Source organism: Phascolarctos cinereus, unplaced genomic scaffold (assembly GCF_003287225.1).
Source record: "Phascolarctos cinereus isolate Bilbo 61053 unplaced genomic scaffold, phaCin_HiC Scaffold_2;HRSCAF=192, whole genome shotgun sequence".
Taxonomy (NCBI): domain Eukaryota; kingdom Metazoa; phylum Chordata; class Mammalia; order Diprotodontia; family Phascolarctidae; genus Phascolarctos; species Phascolarctos cinereus.
Genome location: NW_027555625.1, coordinates 178,952,969 through 178,972,098, shown reverse-complemented (window position 1 = coordinate 178,972,098; position 19,130 = coordinate 178,952,969).

Genomic DNA, 19,130 nt, shown 5'->3' with positions numbered 1-19,130 from the left:
CTGCCTCTTATGCTTTCTTTATTACTGTATATAGGTGGCTGAACAACAACCCTTAAAATGATGGTTGTGCCAGGATGTAGAGGTAACCATTTAAGCTTCCAATCCTAGACATTGTACATCCTTCACACATTCCATCAGATGAACACCAACAGTGGGAGCAACTGAAAATCTGGTATAGCTTGCCAGAAGGCAAAGACCTGGATGAGACTTTTTGTGCAGTGCTGAAGTAAGGAAAAATATGAAATGCTCATCAAGCAATCCTGTGAAATGCTTTGTGTATTGATGGTTTTAAATCAGACTCCTTGAGTGCACAATCAATTAAATCCACTTTTGAGTCTTACTCAGTGTGCTCTTGTGAGACTTTGAGTTTATCATTTCTTTATTTTGTACAGAAAATTAATAATTTATATTGTACATTGAGTAACTTTCCACTCTTGATTTTTGGTGAGATTGTAAACATGAGCTACACCTAAGCTTTATGTAATTTTTCCTGGTGTCACAGGATAGAGTTTTAAAAGAAAAAGAAAGAGAAAAGTGAACCTGATCCTTCTTTTAGGTGATCAAGATTCCCTTGGCTCACAAATTCATAGGTTTATGGTAGAGAAGGGTTCCTTAAAGGAGGAGGAGGAGTGGGTAAGTGTCCTTGTGGAGGGCAACAGATAGGGGCATGCCAGTGTGGGAAGACTGCAAAATAAAAATAATAAGGGATTCAGAAGGAGAAGAAAATTCAACAATCATATGATAGCAATAAAAATGGGTTAGTAACCTGGCAAGAGTGAAGAATGACAGTCAGACAGGGTGAACTTATGGTACTCTGAGGAGGCTGGTAGAAAGTAAGAAAAGCTTCCATCATATTGGATGGAGTCCCTGGGGCAAACTTTTGGGAGAGTGTGGACAAAAATCCCACATAATGGTCAAGTATGGCTGGGTTAAAAATCTGTTTTGTTGATGGAAGTTCCTAAATCAATGAGATCAGAAATCTATTTGAACATTTGAGTATGTGTAATATTATGTTAGACATTAGGTCAGAGGTTCTTCATCTAGGTTCTGTGAACTTAAAAAAATGTATTTAAATATATTTTTGTTCCTGTGTGATCCTATGAATTTTATTTTATGCATTTAAAAAATTCAGAAATGGGTCCATAAGTTTCACTAGGCTACCACAAAGTTCCAGAAAACAACAAAAAAATAATACATGCTCTAGGTGTATGTATGTCTACATATAGACATATATGTGTATATATACATATATGTATATGTATACATGTGTACATATATTCATGCATACCAATACATATGTGTGTATATATCGATATATCTATATCTATCTATGCATATATAAATGCATGTGTATGCACATGCACACACAGACATGCATATACGTATTTAAAAATTCATGTTGTATTCATGATTTTTTTGGGGAAAGGAAACCTGATTTTGATAGTTACATAAAATCTTAAGGTTTAGCAGTGGAAAAACATTCAAACTTAGTTATTGTGTCGTTAAAGAAATGTACAGAGAAAGGAAATGACCAATGTTATATAGTTAATACACAGAAGAATTAGGATAATAGTCAGCCCTTCTGTATCCTGAGTTAGAGTTTTTTTCTATTACAATTCCTTATAGCAAAACAAAAGCAATAACAAAATAAAACAAACAAATAAACAGAAAACCCCCACAACTTATGCTTTGGAAGCAGAGACTATCAGAGGTAAATAATGTTATGTATCATTTAGTAAAACCTCCTAACTCATAATATTATGCCTTCTCCACTGGCTCTGACCCGTGATCACTTAATTTCTCCCTTGTTATTTATATTTTTAGAAAATTTACCATATTATAAAGTAACCATCTTTATCACTGGCAGACTCTCAACTAATAATTTCAGTAGAACTAATAGAATATGTGAAGGTAACAAACAACATCTATACTTGGTGAATTCCATGACAATTATAAAGTACCAGAAGCCTTCAACTTAGAATTATTTGAAGCATTGAGAAATTATTTTGAAAAACTGAAAACACAACCAACATCAACTGAAAGAAGCAGTATGAATATGCCTTCAAATCAATGTTGCAACTCATCATATGAAAATGATATAACAAATAAGAACAGTATGATTGGCAAAGAGAATTAAATACTTCATGATCTTTGTCAAAGGACTTTCAGGAATAGAAGAGCCTGAGAAATTATCTAGTCCAATCCAAAGGAGATGGTATCACATGCCCTCACTGCATCATCAAAGAGAGTTTGTCAAGGCTCTTTTTCATGTAATCAATGATCAGTAACAACAGGATCATTCATTCTTACTTAGAGCATGCATAGCTATTTACAGAGAAAATTTAGGAATCTGGTTTGCTGTAAAAAGAGACAGGTTGATGGAATCATTTGGACGGGACAGAGTAGAGTGGTGTGATGGTTTCTTTGTGAGTAGGAGAGGGAAGTAGTGATAAGTCTATGACAGTCTGTCTCCACAAATCTCTAAAACTCATACCTTTTTTGGATCTTTTTCTAGATTCTGAGCTCCCTCTGTCCTCAATTTCCCTCTATGAAATGAGTATGTGTCCTAAATATTTTCACTTTCTAAATTTCAAGCCCCCTGAATTTACCAACCTGAGACAAAACCCTTATTAACTAGGGTAAATTACAGCTCTCAGTTTAGATATACATATATAAAAGTAACTAGAGAGATTATATACATGTATATATATATATGTATATATTATACATGTGTTTAAATATATATGATCATCTACTCACATAGACTTGAAACAAGTTTCAGATATTATGCATACCAGCATGAATCATGATCTCCACTAATATATATACATTTTTTCTAACAGATATACATTTAATAATTAATTTATACTGGAGAAGCTCATTGCTTTTTTAAAAATTTATGTATTTCTACTTTTCAACATTCAATTCCACAAGATTTCGAGTTCCAAATTGTCTCCCCATCTCATCCCTCCCCAAACCAAAGATGAGATGCGCTCTGTATACCCCTTCTCCTAATCTGCCCTCCCTTCTATCTCTCCCCTCCTTCTCTTATCCTCTTCCCCTTCTATTTTCCTGTAGGGAAAGATAGATTTCTATGCCTCATTTCCTGTATTTCTTATTTCCCAGGTACATATGAAAACAATTTTTTTCACATGAGTTTTTAAAACTTTGGGTTTCAAATTTTCTCACTTCCTCCCTCTCCACCCACTCTCCTTGAAAAGGCAAAGAAGTGGATACAGGTTATACATGTGTAGTCATGCAAAACACTTCCATATCAGTCATGCTGTGAAAAAACTAACTATATTTCCCCTTCATCCTATCCCGGCCCCATTTATTCTATTCTCACTTTTGACCCTGCCCCTCCTCAGAAGTGTTTGCTTCTGATTACTCCCTCCCCAATATGCTCTCCCTTCTATCATCCTCCTTCTCTCTTGTCCCCTTCCCCCTCCCACATTTTCCTGTAGGATAAGATAGATTTCCATACCCAAATGACTATGTTTGTTATTCCCTCCTTAAGACAAATCCAGTGAGAATAAGATTCACTCATTCCTTCTCACTTTCCCCCACTTCCCCTTCACTGTAAAAGCTCTTCCTTCCTTCCTTCCTTCCTTCCTTCCTTCCTTCCTTCCTTCCTTCCTTCCTTCCTTCCTTCCTTCTCCTTCTCTCTCTCTTTCTTTCTTTCTTTCTTTCTTTCTTTCTTTCTTTCTTTCTTTCTTTCTTTCTTTCTTTCTTGGCAATTGGGGTTAAGTGACTTGCCCACAGTCACACAGCTAGTAAATGTCAAGTGTTTTGTCTGAGGCCAGATTTGAACTCAGGTCCTCCTGACTTCAGGGCCTGTGCTCTATCCACTGCACCACCTACCTGCCCCATAAAAGCCTTTTCTTATCTGTTTTATGTGAGATAATTTACCCCATTCTACCTCTCCCTTTCTTCTCTGAGTATCATCCTCTCATCCCTTAATTTTAGTCTCAAGATATGACCCCTTAATCTTCAACTCACCCTGTGCCCTCTATCTATCTATCTATATATACATACATACATTTTTTTTCCTTCAACTACCCTAATACTGACAAAGTTCTCATGAGTTATAAATATCATCTTTCCATGCAGGAATGTAAACAGTTCAATCTTAATAAGTCTCTTATGATTTCTCTTTCCCATTTACCTCTTCAGGTTCCACTGGAGTCCTGTATTTGAAAGTCAAATTTTCTATTCAGCTACGGTCTTTTCATCAAGAATGCTTGAAAGTCCCCTATTTTACTGAATGACCATATATTCCCCTGAAGGATTATACTCAGTTTTATTGGGTAGGTGATTCTTGGTTATAATCCTATCTCCTTTGCCCTCCAGAATATTATATTCCATGATCTCTGGTCCCTTAATGTAGAAACTGCTAAATCTTGTCTTATCCTGATTTCATTTCCACAGTTCTTTCTGGGCGCTTATAATATTTTCTACTTGATCTGGGAACTCTGGAATTTGGCTACAATATTCCTAGGAGTTTTCCTTTGCGGATCTCTTTCAGGAGATGATAGGTGGATTCTTTCCATTTCTATTGTACCCTCTGGTTCTAAAATATCAGGGCAGTTTTCCTTGATAATTTCTTGAAAGATGATATCTAGACTCTTTTTTTTTGATCATGGCTTTCAGATAGTCCAATAATTTTTAAATTCTCTCTCCTGGATCTATTTTCCATGTCACTTGTTTTTCCAATGAGATATTTCACATTTTTTCTATTTTTTTTCATTCTTTTGGATTTGTTTTACAGTGCCTAGATTTGTCATAAAGTCGCTAGCTTCCAATTGCTCTATACTAATTTTTAAGGAAGTATTTTCTTCAGTAAGCTTTTAGACTTCTTTTCCATTTGGCCAATTTTGCTTTTTTAGAGAATTGTTCTCCTCATTGGACTTTTGGACCTGTTTTGCTATTTGGGTTAGCCTATTTTTTAAGGTGTTATTTTCTTCAATATTTTTTGGGAGTCTCCTTTAGCAAGCTGTTGACTTGTTTTTCATGATTTTCTTACATCACTCTCATTTCTCTTCCTAGTTTTTCCTCTACTTATCTTACTTGTTTCTCAAACTCCTTTTTGAGCTCCTCCATGGCCTGGGAGAAATTCATAATTTTCTTGGAGGCTTTGGATGTAGGAGCTTTGGATTTATTGTCTTCTGGTTGTATGTTTTGATCTTCTTTGTTACCAAAGAATGATTCTATGATCTGACTTTTTTGTGCCTTTGTTTGTTTATGATCCCAGCCAATTACTTGACTTTTCAACTCTTTGTTAAGATAGGGGTGTGCTTCCAGTTTGGAGAATGTACTGTCCCAAGCTTTGGGGATTTTGAGCAGCTGTTTTCAGAGATACTTCTAGGGACCTGTAAATTTTCAGTTCTCCCAAGGTGGTAGGATAAGGGGCGAGGTTTTTATTCCTTTCCTGGCTTGTGCTCTGGTCTGTGAGTGACCACAAGAACTTGTTTCTGCCTTGGAACTGTGAGGTGGATTTCCTTTCACAACCACTACAAGCTCCACCATGCCAGCATTCCTCCTTGCCCCAGTATCACCACCCAGAACTGGGACCCAGATCCAGGCACAGGGAAAGCAAGAGAATCCTTCTTCATCACCAGCAAAAGATCTCTGTGATCCTCCTCTGATCATCCCTCTCAGTCTGTGGGCCAGAAACTCCAGAAGCAGCTGCTGCCCCGGGGCCATGCTTGGGGACTGGGACTGGGATAGCATTTCTTCCTGACCCCACAGTCACAGACTTTTCTCACTGACCTTCTAAGTTGTCTTTGGCATTCATGTGTTGAGAAGTCAGGAAACCACCACAGCTGACTATGATTGACTTCTCTGAGGCCTGCTCTAGGTTTGCTGCAACCTGTTTTGCCTGTGTGCCCATGTTGAACTGCATTCCTCTCCCAGTCTGGTGTGATAGACCTTTCTAATCAGCCATCCAGGCTGTCTTGGGCTGTAAATTTGTTTCACTCAGTCTTTTTGTGGGTTCTGCTGCGTTAGCATTTGTTTAGAGTCATTTTTACAGGTATTTAGAGGGGTTTGGGTGAGAGCTCAAGCAAGTTACTACTTTTACTCTGCCATCTTGGCTCTGCCTCGAGAAATTCATTTCTTCTGTTAATGTATTTCTACTATGTGGCCAAACTCTAGCCAAATGATTTTCATATCATACATTAGTTAAAAAAAAAAGAAAAAGGAGATATGCTTTAATGTTTTACTTATTTCACTTTGGGAATTTTCTCCTTCATAAAATATTAGATGTTTGTTAGTCTATGTTGGCATGTTGTGATTTTTTTTATGTGAAAATAGTAAAAAAGTGTGGCATTTAAACTAACAATAATACAAACAGGGAGAAATGTCTATCCTGTGCCCAGTGGCTGTCTACAAATGTGTGACTGTGTGTGTATAATTGTGTGTATGTGTGTATTAATACGTATAAACACAGGGAGATACTATTTTTTTCCATCTCACTGTTAATATTAGAATAAAAATTAGTGTTAGTTTAGGGCATAGGGATGTGATTAAGATGCCCATGGGAAGGTTGAATTTGCAATTGCTGCAATCCAACTGATAAGTAATATTTCCCCTCTCCGAAAACATCCTTCTTATGATGTTGTGTTTAATGTTTCCTGCCTCAACTCCCCCCTTCCCAATTATTATTAGAGTTTGAGCAGGAATTAATAGAAGGCATACTTTTTTAGGGAAGAAAAGGACCCTGTCAATGTTATTGGCAACTGACAGACTTGCAATAAATTTATGTATGAAAACAGTTGACAGCAGTGTCCCATGCAGTGTACTCTGTTATAATGAAGTGTGGTGCCCAGATCCACACCATGTAGGAAATCACTACTGTGATGGTTCTTAGTTTGCCACCATAGGTAGAAGGTAGCCTTAATAATGGAAGTTGATGTAAGCCCTGATATTAAGATAGCGTATGCTGGACAAATGTCCCAACAACAGATCACATTGTTGTACTTCTCTAAGGTGTATATTGTTTTTCCTTTTTTTTTTCCTCACAAATATACCTCTACTGTTATTGATCTGTTCTTGAGGAGAGGACCTTGCAACTTAGAAAGCTGAGATGGCTTTCGGAGGCAGAATTGAAACCCAGTCCTTCTGACTCCAAGTCTGGCTCACTTTTCACATTACACTCAGCTTCCTCTTATTCTATATAATATTGACTATGTCAAAGAAAAAGGTACAATTTAGAAAAGAAAAAAGAAAATTCCACATCTGAAGAGCTAACTTTCTAGAGCTCCACAAGACTTTCCTCTTGGATGTCCTGAGATTCTTTTAGTGTGGATATGAACAGTTGGGCTCTCCCAAAGAGAAAAATAATGGAAAGAAAAAGGGAGGAGAGAAACAGAAAGAGGGAGGAAAGAAAAGACAGTGGAAAATAACACTACTTATGGATTAAATAGTTTGGTACAATGGAAAGATTTCTGAATTTAATATGAGAAAATCTGGGTTCCAGTCTTGGCTTTGCCACTTACTGTGCATGTGTATATTAGTTTCAACAGCCACCCTCACCACTCTGTGATGTATCCAATGGACTTTGGATACATTTATTCTGTCTTGAAAGGGCATAGAGTCCATGAGAATTATAGTTTAACTGTCACCTGCAAAGTGTTAACTGTAATGGTGACATGAGCTCTGTGAGGCACAGAAAAGAGTTTCTTTCTTGAGAAATTAAATGAGTTAAATATCAGTTTCATGGAAGACTGAATAGACATTTAAAAAGAAATGAATTTAATTCCTGTTATTGAGCAGATATCCTACAGGAAATTCCTGAGGGACTTTGAATTACCATCCTGTGAGAACTGTGTTTCCACCATCTTTGGTGGAGTCTGCAATTGAAATTGATGGTTAGAAGGGATTCTGGCTGAGATCTTTGTCATAAGAGATACAATGTCAAATTATTGAAATGTCATTGCATTGTTTGTTACACTGTTAATAAATTATTTACCAGTAGCAGTGATGATTTTTAACCCTTAGTTATCTTGGATTGAGAATTAATGATACGTGGTAGTAGCAAAAAGATAGGAATGAGTGTTGCTGTGCTTGTAAACTAATGGACCATGTAATTCTCTCAGACTTTATATTGGTAGGCTACATGTATAACCTTGAGTAAGTAACGTCTCTGCAGCTCAACTTTTTTTTATATGTGAATAAAAGGAAGCGATGTTAGTTACACCCTAAATTTCCTTCCAGCTCTAAAATCATGATAATAAATATAAAACATTAAACTCAACCACAGGAGTTTAGATGAATTAGGAGAAAGGTTTAGATATCTAAATTAGCAAAAATCTAACTATGGGATAAATGTAAATTAAGGTAGTCACTATGCCCAAGCACACTGGCATTAGTCAAAAAATATTGCTTTTGCCATTTGTTTTAAGGTTGTGGAAAAGGCTGATTTACATTACGCATATGGATTCTTCCTTTATCACTGAACTTTCAAAGTGTTACAAATGCTTGAAAGGAGAACTTAATAGTTAAACAATGCCATTTATCTTCTCCATCTCTCTCTTACTTTATACTGTTAATCTGCTTAAGAAATATCAGTAGTTTGAAAGCAAAACTTAGTCCAGTCATGAATTCCACATGATTGTTGTTGTTGAATCATTGTAGCTGTGTACGACTCTTCATGACCCCATTTGGGGTTTTCTTGGTGAATATACTGAAGTGGTTTGCCACATCTTTCTTCAACTCATTTTACAGATGAGAAACTGAGGCAAATAAGGTTAAATGAGTTGCCCAGAGTCACACAGCTAGTAACTGTCTAAGGCTGAATTTGAACTCATGAAGATGAATCTTTATGATTCTAAGCCCAGTGCTGTATTCATTGCACCACTAACCTGCCCAAATTCCACCTCAGTGGAGACCAAATTAATTGGCAACGTTAAAATGTTATGCTCTAATCTCATTTGCCAGATATAAACACTCCTTCACAGACTTTCCTTACAGCGTTGCATCTGGATCTCTCCTTGGTCCTATCATATTCTACCTTTATTATACTTATTTGTATACTTATTGTATCCCTTTCCCCTTCATAGACTACAGGTTCCTTGAGGGCAGGCACTATGTCACTTTTCATTTTACATCCTCAACACCAGCAAAGCATTTTCCCATAATAGCCATCTAATAAATAAATGTGCATAGTATCTAAATACTATGTGGTACTCAGGAGTTCCAACCTCTCATTTTCCACAGGAGGACACTGAGTCCCAGAGAGGAGAAATAACATAGCAATACATCAGTACTTCAGCGACAGAGCTGCGCTTAGAACCCAGGTCTCAACTATAGGTTGAGTGTCTTTTCCTCAAAACCATGTTGCATTGCTAAATGGTTTTAACAGTTACAAAGCCTGTAAGAAGGAATTTAGCTTTTATCTCAGGATTAAGTATTCATAATCACAAATTAGAGGCAGGTTCAGCTTTGTATTCATGAATTTGTGGCTTCCTGTCATCATTGTTTGTTCACTGCCTTTGTAGGAGGTCCCATCCACTTGACAATTCACCCTAAACTTTGGCCTCATTCACTCTATATAAAAAATATTGAGTATCTTTCCTCTTAAATAAGGAAGCTCCATTTAGTCTAACTACTGTGTAATAGGTTTCATGGGAGAATCAAAGAGCTAATTTTTTTAAAATTTGTAACTAATTTTTTTAAAATTAATATAGCTCTCACTCGAAGGGCCTAATGCTCTACCATATTGTACAAAAAAGGAGAAATGACATTTATTTATGCATAGGCCTGCATCTCCTTGATTAAACACTAGCCCCAATTCTATTACCATGAATTATATTTAAATTCATAACAATTTTTTTTTCCCTTTCTTCAAGGTAACACTGTTTCCTATATGAATACATAAAAGGAAGACATCAAACCAGCTGAGTTAGCACTCAGGTAAAAAAAAAAAGACTCCCATGGCCTGACTCTCTTTTCCTCATCTCTTTCTGCCTCTTGCTTGTTAAAAGTGATAAAAGAGTAGAATAAAATTCAGTTCCAATTCTGAAGTAGGACAAATCTTTTTTTTTTGCTATTATAATGCTTCTAGAAGGTAGGCAGATATTTCCTAAAATGGACTTTAAAAGAAACTATTATTATTCCTGATAAGATAGCTCCACAATGTTTTCCAATATCCCAGAGTGAGACAAAAACTTGAAATTTCTTTATTAGAGGAAGGGGCATTACTTGTGTAAACCTGTTTCCTACAGAACTGACCATTTACCTAAATGATAATTCTAAAGTCTGAACAACTCTTCAGTAAGATCAGACTTTTGTCAGCATTTATAAATGCAGAGCTGGAAAAGATACCAAGTTAACATAAGGTGAGCCCCTTATCACTTATGGTCTTATAATCTAGCAAGAGAATGAAATATAAACTCAGATTTCTATATAATGCATTATATAACAATAATTACACTATAATTATAATTGTAATTATAATTATAATTATTATATAATGCACTACAGAAGTGCAGAATAAAATGCTATACTACATGAGGTCTAACGAGGGAGCTAGTTACCAATAGGGATGGAGGAGGGGCAATAGGAAAGACTTCATGAAGGTGGCAGCCTTTGAACTGGATTTAAAAGGATGGGTAGGGATTGAACAAACAAGTGAAAGCCTGGCTGGCATCCCATGCATAGGAAAAAGATTGATTGAAGGCATAAAGTAAAAAAAAAAAAAGGTAGGAGAGTACAGCTTAAGTCTAAGAGTCAAAATACCATCCACTCTGGCAGCATCACAGAGAGAACAGAGGGTAGTAATAGCAGATAAGTCTGGGGACAGATGATGGAGGGCTTTGTATGCCAGCCAGAGGTATTTAAACTCTATACAAGAGGTCAGAAGAAGCCACTAAAGATTTCTGAGCAGTGGAGAAACATGTCAGAATCTATGAGTAAAACACATTACTCTGGAGGTGCTCAAAAAAAAATGGATATAGAGCTAAAGGTGAAAAAAAAATTAAGAATAATGAGCCAAATTTCAGTCACCTCTGTGACAGTTACTTATAAGCTTCCCACTGTAAAATTCTGCATGAATTCTGTCTGGTTTTTGCTTAAGGAAGTATGGATCAATAGAAATGTGTGTTGAGAATCTTAATTATTTTAGCACAAGACTGCATTCTCAGAACAGTTGCTTAACCTGTGTTCTCTGAAGTTCTAAAGGCCATTTCTCATGAAACTGATAGTGAATACCAATTGAGTGGGTCTTGAACTACTACAAGAAGAAGAAAGAGAACCACTGTTCTTATTGAAAACTAGGCCCCAAACCTGACCTTTGGAAAGCCAAGAGCTCAGGGAGCAAATAGTTCAAACATAAAGAAATGTACATTTCCCTTTTGGTTGAATTAAGTTTTATGAGTCAAGACAACAACTTTGCTTAGGGAAGCTTTTCTTAATAGCAGCTCCAGAAAAAGATCCTCATTTGCATAACTGTTTTGGAGTGTCAGACATCAAAATGTTATCCCCAAAGTCAGGCTATTCATCTGCCCTGGGAAAGGAAGACATGGAGAAGCAAGCAATGCCACTTTTCCCTACCTCTACTTCATGTCACCACTGATGCCATATGACTCAACATGTGCCTTCTGACTTTGAAATATGCTCCCATCTGTTTAAGGGGAAGAGGGGAGCCCTGGCCTTTCCTAGGTGACATCAATAATGTAGATGATTTCTGAATGGAAATGTTAATGATGTATTTCTCCAATTTATGCTGCCCCCACCCTTTCCTCAGTGGAAACAGCCCCATTCATGCTCATCTTTCACTGATAAAATGCAGTGAAACTCAGTTATCACAAAAACCAGTCAATAAGCTTCAATTTTGTGAGTCCTGTTACTTTTTAAATTTGGAGTGTCTCCCGATTGCTTTCACAGCTATTGTATTGTCTGAATCAGTTGGCATGGCATACTCACTAAATTGGGAAATGTTGTTGTGAATGCATAACTAGCCTCTAGCAGCAGCCTAAGAGTAATAAACAAAGCAGCTAAGTCTAATGTGAGCAGAGAGGGAGGAGGTTGATTCTCATCTGTTGCCTACCTATTTTGGTTCGAGAGGTATTCATTTTGTTCAATTTCCTTTGAGATTCACTAAAGGGTAAATAACTTTGCCTCTTGAAGGAAATGTATCTCTTTGTTTTAGGATGCTTTATGTAGACCCAAATTGATTGGGAAGTGAAACAAATAAAAAAAGGCAGATTAAAAAAAAAAGATCACAGATTTTGTTGTGAAAAGGACTTCAATGGGTCATCTAGCCCAGCCTTCTCATTTTACAGAGTTCCTATTAGGGCTTAATAAATGCTTATTGACCCAAACTGAATGGAAAACATTAAAACACACACACACACACAGAGTTTAACGAAGTCGAGCTCCTTTTTGTGACTTTATGAGATGCTGTGGACAAAAGTTCTACAAGATGGGCAGATGGGAAGATTTTGATCAGCATCACTGGAGTGAAACTTTGATCAATAGGATCACATCTGTCTGAACAAATTTACAGATACACTCTTTAATGTAATTAATTACCAAGGCTTACATATTCTAGTTTTAATTGGACTAGTGGTTGTTTGGGTGTTTAATGCATGCCATGAGATTTTTCCCACACTATGAATTAGTTTAGATACTAAAGGATAAATCATACGGCATAAAAGTGCTCTAATTGTATCATTGCTAATTATGAATTTAAATTTGATGTTAGGCAATTAGCATTGCTAAGTCTTCCCAAAAAAATCCTCACTTAAACACATTTGATACCCCCTGAGGTGAGAAAGAGACCTCAAAATACACAGGGGACTTTCAGTCATTGACCTATCTGAATGCTAATGACCTGTGAGGCTCCCACATTCTGCAATGTCTGGAAATGAAGTCACTGCATACTTTCTTGGGGATCAGATGTCTGCATATTGTGTCAGTTTTCATTAGTTAAAAGTCACCTCTGCAGGAATGGGAGCCAGATTTGATTCACAGAGCTGGAGAATGACTGGCTGATGGGATTTGGGGATAACATGCATACTTAACACCATTGAGGAATGGGAGAAGGGCATGTTAATAATAATAAGTTTAGTGGGTTGGATCAATGGCGAAATAGGAAAGGGCTAATGAAACCACTATCCTAACTTCTCTTGGCTATGACTTAAGATGACAAGTGACATAAAACCCTTAAGACTATAAGCCAAGGAAAATTAAAGAGTGTAAAAACAACAAAAAAAGTCTATTATAATATAGTAGCCTCCAGGAGAATATCTGAAATCTTTCAAAGCAAGTACTATTAACATACAGCCAGCTATTGTCTCATGCTCCTCACCTCTGAGCTGGCAAACAAAAACATGTAATGTCTATGGGCAATCTTGTCCAGTCATACATCTACAGTTCATTGTATGTGCCTGTACTAGTGTTAAAATTGAACTCAAGTGAAGAAGAATGAAGGGTTCAAGACCAGACACATTTTATCCTTCCCTTGGTTTTCTTACAAAATGGCTCTCCAAAAATCTCCCATAATTATTATTAACACAGAGAGCAAGCTCAAATTAGGAGTAGGTTCTAGCTCAGTCATGACGTGAAACTCTATGTATGTGTTTGAAGTTTAATTCAGTTTCAATTTTCATCAGTATTGCATAGATAAATAGGACACAATGAATCAAGAAAGAATTATTTCCCTGACATAGTCACTTCTGCCAAAAATAATTCTGGTGAAATCTCTGTTACTTAGTAGACAGTTTAGGAGTCAATTAAATCACAAGTACTTAGAGTCAGTAAGACCTGAATTCAAATCTCATTTCAAACACTTACTAGCTGTGTCACTATTAATAATTCTCTTAACTTACTTGTGCCTCAATTTCCTCATTTATAAAAAGGTAATAACAAAAGTACCTTCTTCCCAGGATTATTGGGAAGATTAAATGAGATTTAAGATAAGCTTTCCAAAGTAAAATACATAAATGCTTTGTTATTATTTGAGTTAATGGCAACACCCCCCACCCCAAAAAATAACCTTGCTAATAGGGATATGCTCCTTTAGACTTCATTAGTGTTTTGATGAATGACACGCAACTCATCACCAAGATAGTATGCAGACACTCATGCCCCAACTTGTTAGGACTTGCTATAATATAAACTGCACTGGAATCACTCTTAAAAGACCAAGATTACTTCTCTGCCATCAAGAGGCATTAGAAGGGGACTTTTTTTTAAATTTACAGTTTTAATGTCATGCCAATTAAATTGCCAAAGTGATGCTTTACAAAACTCAATAAAATGATAACAAAATTCATTTGGAAAAATAATCTAGACTATCAAGGGAAGTAATGAAATGAGGTAGGGATGAAGAAGGAAGAGCATTTCCACACATCAAGCTACATTATGAAATAGCAGTCATTAAAACAATTTATTATTGCTTAAAAATAGATAGATCAATAGGACAGACTAGACAAGAGAGAATCTGAAACAATGGAACTCAATAATTCGGTATTTGATAAGCCAGAAAACATAAATTACTTAGGAAATAACTCCCTATTTGATATAAAAAAAATTCTGTGAAAAATGGAAAGCAAATTGGCAGAAATTAAGCTCTGACCAACATTTTACATCACATTGCACAATACTTTCTAGTTTTTTTTAAATAAATTTATTTTTAGTTTTCAATATTCACTTCCACAAGTTTTTGAGTTCCAAATTTCTCACCCCTCCTCCACCCCAAGATGGCATGAATTCTGAATACCCCTTCCCCTGGTCTGCATTCTCTTCCATCTCTCCCCCCTCCCTTCTCTTATCCCCTTCCCCTTCTATTTTCCTGTAGAGCAGGATAGACTTCTGTACCCCCATTTCCTGTATTTCTTATTTCCCAGTTGCATGTGAAAACATTTTTTTTAAACATGCATTTTTAAAACTTTGAGTTCCAAATTTTCTCCCTTCCTCCCTCCCCACCCACCCTCATTGAAAAGGCAAGCAACTCAATATAGGTTGTGCATGTGACATTATGCAAAACACTTCCTTAGTAGACATGTTGTGAAAAACTAACTCTATTTCCCTTAATCCTATCCTGCCCTCCCACCTATTCTATTCTTTCTTTTGACCTTGTCCCTCCTCAGAAGTATTTGCTTCTGATTACCCCCTTTCCCAATCTGCTCTCCCCTGCTCTCTTGTCCCCTTCTCCCCCTATTTTCTTGTAGGGTAAGACAGATTTCCATACCCAAATGAATGTGTATGTTATTCCCTCCTTAAGCCAAATCCTATGAGAATAAGATTCCCTCATTCCCTCTCACCTTCCCCTGTTTCCCCTCCACTGTGAGAGACTTTTCTTTTCTGTTTTTTTTTTGTGAGATAATTTACCCCATTCTACCTCTCCCTTTCTTCTCTGAGTATCATCCTCTCATCCCTTAATTTTAGTCTCAAGATATGACCCCTTAATCTTCAACTCACCCTGTGCCCTCTATCTATCTATCTATCTATCTATCTATCTATCTATCTATCTATCTATCTATCTATATATACATACATACAATTTTTTTCCTTCAACTACCCTAATACTGACAAAGTTCTCATGAGTTATAAATATCATCTTTCCATGCAGGAATGTAAACAGTTCAATCTTAATAAGTCTCTTATGATTTCTCTTTCCTGTTTACCTCTTCATGTTCCACTGAGTCCTGTATTTGAAAGTCAAATTTTCTATTCAGCTACGGTCTTTTCATCAAGAATGCTTGAAAGTCCTCTATTTCACTGAATTACCATTTTTTCCCCTGAAGGATTATACTCAGTTTTGCTGGGTGATTCTTGGTTGTAATCCTATCTCCTTTGCCCTTCAGAATATTATATTCCATGCCCTGTGGTCCTTTAATGTAGAAGCTGCTAAATCTTGTGTTATCCTGATTGTTTTCCCACAGTACTTGAATTGTTTCCTTCTGGCAGCTTGTAATATTTTCTCCTTGACCTGGGAACTCTGGAATTTGGCTACAATATTCCTAGGAGTTTTCCTTTGGGGATCTCTTTCAGGAGGAGATCTGTGGATTCTTTCAATTTCTATTTTGCCCTCTGGTTCTAAAATATCAGGGCAGTTTTCCTTGATAATTTCTTGAAAGATGATGTCTAGGCTCTTTTTTTGATCATGGCTTTCAGATAGTCCAATAATTTTTAAATTCTCTCTCCTGGATCTATTTTCCAGGTCAGTTGTTTTTCCAATGAGATATTTCACATTGTTTTCTAATTTTTCATTCTTTTGGATTTGTTTTACAGTCTTGATTTCTCATAAAGTCACTATCTTCCAATTGCTCTATTCTAATTTTTAAGGAAGTATTTTCTTCAGTAACCTTTTGGACTTCCTTTTCCATTTGGCCAATTTTTCTTTTAAGGGCATTTTTCTCCTCATTGGCTTTTTGGACCTCTTTTGCCATTTGGGTTAGGCTGTTTTTTAAGGTGTTATTTTCTTCAGTATTTTTTGTGTCTCCTTTAGCAAGCTGTTGACTTGTTTTTCATGATTTTCTTGCATCACTCTCATTTCTCTTCCCAGTTTTTCCTCTACTTCCCTTACTTGTGTCTCAAAATCCCTTTTGAGCTCTTCCAAGGCCTGGGACTGATTCATATTTTTCTTGGCGACTTTGGATGTAGGAGCTTTGACTTTGTTTGTCTTCTTCTGTATATTTTGATCTTCTTTTTCACCAAAGTAAGATAATATAGTCTGACTCTTTTTGCGCTGCTTGCTCATGATCCCAGACAATTACTTGAGTTTTAAACTCTTTGGTAAGGTAAGAGTCTGCTTCCAATGTGGAGAGTGTACTGTCCCAAGCTTCAGGGGTTTGTGTAGCTGTTTACAGAAATACTTGTAGAGACCTGTAAATTTTCAATTCTTCCAAGATGGTATGATAAGGGGCGAGGTGTTTACTCCTTTCCTGGCCTGTGACCACAAGTATTCCTTTCTGTCCTGTAACTGTGAGGAAGGGTTCCTCACCACAGCCACTCCAAGCTCCACCAGGCCAGCGTTCCTCCTCACCCCAGCACCGCCACCCAGAACTGTGACCCAGATCCACACACGGGCAAAGCAAGAGATTCCTGCCTTAGCACTGGCAAAGAGATCCCTGCAGTCCCTCTCTGATCAGCCACTAGATTCCCCCTCAGTCTGTGGGCGGGAAGCTCGGGAAGCAGCTGCCCCCCCCCCCAGGGCCATGCTTTTGGGGAATGCAGCTGAAACCCCGCCTTCTTCTCTGACCACCAACAGAAACAGACTTTTCCCACTGACCTTCTAAGTTGTCTTTGGCATTCGTAGATTGAGGAGTCTGGAAATCTCCACAGCTGCCCGGGATTCAGTCCTCTGAGACCTGCTCCAGGTATGCCTCGGCCTGCCCGCCCACGCTGTGCTGCGCTGCGCTCCCAGCCCAGCGCGATATTCCTTTCTGATCAATCAGCCAGGTTGTCTTGGGCTGGAAATTTGTTTCACTCTGTCTTTTTGTGGGTTCTGCTGCTTCAGAATTTGTTTAGAGCCATTTTTTATGAGTATTTGGAGGGGTTTGGGGGAGAGCTCAAACAAGTCACTGCTTTCACTCCGCCATCTTGGCTCCGCCCCCTGAGGGGGACTTTTAAACACTATGAACCATAAATCTATTTTATTTCCTTTCCTTGGCTCCTAAGATTATTTTATTTTATAAATTATTAAAATTCACTACTGATCTGCTCCCTCCTTTTATTCATAACAGTAACAGATTTTTTTCTTTTTGGGGAAACAAGTGTTCAGCCCCTCTACAGTATTGTGGTGGGTATACAATATTAAATTCTGCTTTGAATTCCTTCACTCAGCATTCCCTTGTCATTTAGATTTCCTCACCCACCTCCTGTTCTTAATAAAATACAAAGCAGAACAACACCAACTTTGTACACACACACACACACACACACACACACACACACACACACACACACACACACAGACCTATCTCAAGGAATGATGCTTTTAATATATATATGATATAAAGCTTAATTTAATATTAATAATTAAAATATATGGAAATCCAATTATAACACTTCAAAGTTAGATAGGTCTTCAAAGAACACTTAATCTACTCTCCTTATATAGCAGATGAGAAAATTGAATCCCAGATGAATGAATTAAATTGCTCAAAGTCACAGAATTTGCTCATTGATGAACTAAATCTAGATCCTAGTACCCCTAGCTTAGAGTCAAATAGCATTCTGCACTTTTCAAAGGATCTTTACATTTTCTTTATGTCATGTGTCTCTTTAGCAGCCTGGTCAAGTCTAAGGACACTTATAAAAATAGTATTTTAAATGTATAAAACAAAATATATAGGATTAAAAATTAAAATAATTATATTAAAATGTAAAAATGTTATATTTCAAAAACAGCAATGCCAAAAAAATTCATAGATCACAGCTTAAAAACCTGTGTACTTTTGTCAAAGTAGCGGGAAAATTGGAAAGCAGTTTGTCAGACACTAGGCATAGATCAACTCTCATTCTTTATACCAAGATAAGGTCAAAATGGATAAATGATATAGACATAAAGGGTGATATCATAAGAAATTAGGGGAGCATGGGAAAATGTGCCTGTGAAGGGGAGAATTTATGAGCAAACAACAAATAAAGAGGACCATGGGGAAGTAAAATAAATAATTTTGATTACATGAAATTAAAAAAGCTTTTGCACAAATAAAACAAATACAGCCAAAATTGTAGTGAAAATGGGAAGCTGAGAAAAAAATATGCCTAATTTCTCTGATAAAGGCCTCATTTCTCAGATATATAGGGAACTGAGCCATATATATATGTGTGTGTGTGTATGTGTGTGTGTGTGTGTGTGTATGTATGTGTATATATGTATATATATGTGTGTATATGTGTGTGTATATATAGGTGTGTATATGTACGTATGTATATGTATGTATGTATGTATATCTATCTATATCTATGTCTATGTCTATGTCTATGTCTATATCTATATCTATAGATAGATAGATAGATAGATAGATATAGACATAGACATAGACATAGACATAGACATAGACATAGACATAGACATAGATATAGATATAGATATAGATATAGATATAGATATAGATATAGATATAGATATAGATATGCCATTTCCAAGTTGATAAATGGCCAAAGGATCTGAACTG